Raw genomic sequence first — 5000 nt, forward strand, 5'->3', positions numbered from 1 at the left:
TATATATATATATATATATATATATATATAGAGAGAGAGAGAGAGAGAGAGAGAGAGAGAGAGAGAATGTGTGTGAGTGTGTGGACGCATGAGTAGACTTGACTTTTTCTACTAAAACTACATTTTGCCTTTTTCAGAAGCCTTAATGGAAGCGTGAATACTTCCCCCCACCCCTTTTCTATAATGAGGATTTCCAGGAAGGTTATTCAAATAGGAGCAGAGGGATTCGTAAGAAACACAGAAGAAATTCTTCTCTCCAATGGCCTACTCCCTCATCCTTATCTTCGACAATGGCGATCTTTTCCGTAAGTGTGAAGAAAACCCGTTCTGTATACTTGAAAATAATTCATAAATACAAATGTACAATTGCCTCTATTTATAGGGGATTTGGCATCCATTATCTAAAGTAATCTACATAATTCTTCCAAGATTTTGTTATTAAATTCAGTTCCATTATCTGAAACAAAGATCTTAGGTGTAGTGAAATTACTGATTATCTGATCATAGATTACTGAAGCAATTGTTTCAGATTTCTTAATTGGAATGGGTCGTAAAATACAAAATCTTGAAAGATAATATAATCAATGGCAACAAGTATAATTCTTTACATTGAATACTCCCGATACATAAAGTATACAAAACCGTCAGAGACTTCTTTACATCGTAAATCTTTGACCGACAACTCATTAGAAGAAGCAGTTCATTTTAATACACATAACTGGAAGTATACTATACAAGTATACCCGCGCGTCCTCCTCACCTTAACACGGAGACTTAAAGGAGACCTCCCGATACAGTCCTTCGAAATCTTAAAAGGAATTAGTAATATCACAACTCAAAATTATTTTCACGCGAAGTGACAACCGAACGAGAACCAATGAAATTGATCTAATGGGACATAGACCCAATGAATTAGTAGAGTGAAATGATTTAACTATCTGCATAGTCAATGTACAAACTGCCCGATGTGGTAACACCATGGAATATAGTTAAAAAAAAATTAAGTAGCTTTACATTAAAAATATTTATTGGCAATATTAGAATATTTCCTCTTTACTTCCGACAGCGCGGAAGCCCAGTGGTTACCGTGTCGAACTCATGAGCAGGTCGTCATGAGTTCGATTCCCAGGAGCTCACTTCGTATTTCTTGCGTTGGTTTCCGACAGTCCTGGCCAGGCGGGTAGGCGACCCAAATATCGGTAAAAAAAAAAAAAAAAAAAGTATATAAATAAATAAATAAATAAATGAATAAATAAATAAATACATAGAAAATAAATAAACAGAAAAAAACGCAGCTCACCGCAGCTGACTGTGCTTGCCCTGCTAGAGGTTTCTCACTTCCCACTTCATAGAAGTGGGATGATGAATTTCGTTTCATTGCTGACCATATCTGGTAAACATCAGGAACTTCTAAAGATATTTGACAACATTACAATATTTCCTTTTTATTGTTGACCATATCTAGTAAACACCAGAATTCGTTAAGTTTTTAGAATGTCTGGTTGATATTGAAAGCACATAAGCATTTATGGCTGCCAATAATACAAAGTACTGACAATATCATTATTGTTTATAAACAATGATCAAGACGGGGTCTCGAGTTTCAATCAGATAAGCCCGCAAAGCATGGTCTTTAGCATCCTTTTTTTTTTTTTTTTTTTTTTTCCTTTCATCTAGCCTCTCCGTGGATCGAAGAATCACCTCCCGGCTTGCCTTTCCATTGTGAACCATTGCAGACCACTGGAAATGTGGAGGACATACTTGTGCAGGACAAGGGAATGAAAGGGAGCGACGAGAAGTTGAATCCGGATCACAAGAGGCCTGAGGTAGGATTGAAGGTTGAAGAGTCTGTGTGCACGTGTGGGGTGGGTGGATGGGTGAGTTGAGGGGTAGAGGGAGGGGTTACCAAGCCCTGGAAGACGCTAGCATTGAAGACTCAAATTCAGGGAAGTTAAAAGATGTGGGGGAGGCGGATCGTGAAAGGAGTTGTGTCAGAGAAGACATGATCCTAATGAGGTCGAATTCAGAATATTTTGAATTCTGGGAGGATGGGAGGAAGGAAGAAGGACTCCGAATTGAGCTAGTTATTGTAGAAGAGGAGATCACAGGCGTTATGAAAGAGATGTGGTCCGCCTACGGAATCAGCGGAGTCTACGAGAGGTCGAGATCCTGAGGATAAGCATTAGAAAAATAGAAAATAAACAAAAAAATAAAAATCTTTAAGAATTTCAGATCTGGAAGAAAGAAGGTCTTTATTGACAGACATGATCCTGAAAGGGACGGGTTCTGATCACTGTATGTCGCATACAGGAAGATTTTTTTTTTTCTTCCAATTCAAAAAACATCCGTCACCAGCAAAGTCAATGTGGTAAAACGACACGAGGGAGATAACACATTCTCGTCCTTTTTCCTTCTTTCCCGTCACAAGCAGCGCCCCTTTCCTTCCTTCCCGTCACAAGCAGCGCCCCTTTCCTTCCTTCCCGTCACAAGCAGCGCCCTTTTCCCTCCTTCCCGTCACGAGAAGCGCCCCTTTCCCTCCTTCCCGTCACAAGCTGCGCCCCTTTCCCTCCTTCCCGTCACAACCAGCGCCCCTTTCCCTCCTTCCCGTCACAAGTAGCGCCCCTTTCCCTCCTTTCCGTCACAACCAGCGCCCCTTTCCCTCCTTCCCGTTACAAACAGCGCCCCTTTCCCTCCTTCCCGTCACAAGCAGCGCATCTTTCCCTCCTTGCCGCTGAAACCATACAAAGAATATTTAGTATTATTTCAGCAATAACCAACGCTTCCACCCTTTAATCTAAGGACGACATCATACCGAAAAGGTGGAGTCATAGTTTTTATTTATTCAGTTATTATTATTATGATTTTTTTTCGCATCCGACTTAGATATGGACCAAAAGGTCTCCTGTCGGCATGCTCCGCCTTTGTAATCCTTTGTAGAAGTGATGGTAAGGGAGAGACTTAAGAAGGGTAGAGGGATGGACAGTAGAAGTTGAAAATTATCAGAATTCTTTTTCTGATTGAAAATGAGTCTCTAACTGCAAAACAAGAATGCGGCATCTCCTCACTATCTCTATAATACTATCAGTTAATCCCTGGAGAACCCATTTTATGGAATATTGTTTCATTTTAGTCTATACTATGAGTGTGTTTCGTAAAATAATCCTAGGAACACAAAGAATGAAAAAGGTAATAATCTTAAGGCAAGTAAAAGGGAAGTTTCATATAAATACCCATAATGGCTGCCTTGGATGCTTGTTCATCTATTCTATTAGTCTCTGCATCTAGCCTCGCCACGGACCGAAAAGTTTCCTGCCGGTAATGCTCTGGCGTTGTAACCCGGAGCCACAGCAATCCTAAAGGATAAGTCACGTGATGTAATCTCATAAAGTTCGAGACGCCGAAGGGGGAAGACTCGAGGCCCGGAAAACGTCGATACATAGGGAAGCGAGGTCGGAGTCTTGGAGGAGTCGGCGAAGACTTAGGAGATGAGGATGCTGGGAGCCAAGTGAAGAGGCGAGCGAAGGTTGAAATCCTGACTTTTTTTTTTTTTTTTTTTTTTAGGACTCAAGTAAATAGTTTGTGATAAGAAGCCAAGACGGAGAGGAAGAAGAGAAGGAGGAGGAGGAGGAGAAGGAGGGCGAGGAGGAGGAAACTGCACCATGTTAGTTGGAGGCAGGCGCTGCCGAAGAAGAATAATTGCGTTCGACTGACACGGGGACGCGGAACATGGGAACATTTGGGTTCAGTGGAGACGAGACACACAGGAAAAGGAAGAGACGGTCAACGAGGTAAAGGAACAAAGGTTCACGGAGAAGGAGCAGTAGGAAGAGGGAGAAAAGACGAACTCGAGGACGAGGTGGAAGGAGGACCAGGAGGACGAGGCGTAGGACGAGGAGGGCAACGAAGACAAGGAGGGCAAAGAAGAGAAAAAAAAATGAAAAGAATGAGAATGAGGAGGTGGAGGATACATGGTGGGACAAATATGAGGACAAGGAGGACGAAGAGGAGGGGGACGAAGAACAAGAGGTTGCATACAAAGACGAAGATGAGGACCAGGAGATAAAAGAGGACGAGGAGTAGGAGGAGGAAGAGGAGGAGTAGGAGGAGGAAGAGGAGGAGTAGTAGGAGAAAGAGGGAGGGTAGGAAGAAGAAGAGGAAGAGGAAGAGGAAGAGTAGTAGGAGGAGGAAGAGAAGGCTGCATATGAGGACAAGAACGAGGACAGCGATTACAAAGAGTAAGGCGAGGAGGAGAATAAGTAGGAAAAGGAGAAAGAAAATCCCGAAAACGATGACGATGACAACGACGACTAGGACGAGAAATAGGAGGAATAGGAGGAAGAGAAGGAGGAAGAAGAGGGCACGTACGAAAAGGGTGACAATGACAAGGATGAGCAGAATGACGGGAAGGAGGAGAGGGAGAAGGACACTTTCGAGAAGGGAACAGGAAGAGAAGGAAGAGGAGGAGGAGGAGAAGAGGAAGAAAGAAGAGGAGAAGGAGGAGGAGGAGAAGGAGGAGGAGGAGGAGGAGGAGGTGGAGGAGGACACGTACGAGAAAGACGACAATGGCAAAGGCGAGCAGAAGGAAGAGGAAGAGGAAGAGGAAGAGGAGAGGAAGAGGAGGTGGAGGAGGAGGGGGAGTAGAAGGGAAACGTGAAGGAGAAAGAACGAGATAAAGTAAAAAAGGTATGTAAAGTTGGAAGACTTGTTCGAGAAGAAGGAAGAAGAGGAGGAGGAGGCGGAGGAGGAGGAGGAGGAGAAAGAGGAGGAGGAGGAAAGGGAGTTGGGGACTCGGGCGGCGGTGGGCATGGAGATCAGACTTGACTCAAGGAAAGAAGCGAAAGCACGGGAAGATGGAAAGCAATTGATAGAAAGAGTTGAAAGAGCGAGGGAAAGTGGACCCCAAAAGAGAGGAGCCGAGGAGGAGAGGAAGGAAAACAGATCCTCGGGTGTCGGGAAGGAACTTGAGGTTACACAGATTTCGGCCTTTGTGGGAAAAGAAC

This window comes from Oratosquilla oratoria, chromosome 37, assembly GCF_046742065.1.
Source record: "Oratosquilla oratoria isolate Oo_2021 chromosome 37, ASM4674206v1, whole genome shotgun sequence".
NCBI classification, from domain to species: Eukaryota; Metazoa; Arthropoda; class Malacostraca; order Stomatopoda; family Squillidae; genus Oratosquilla; species Oratosquilla oratoria.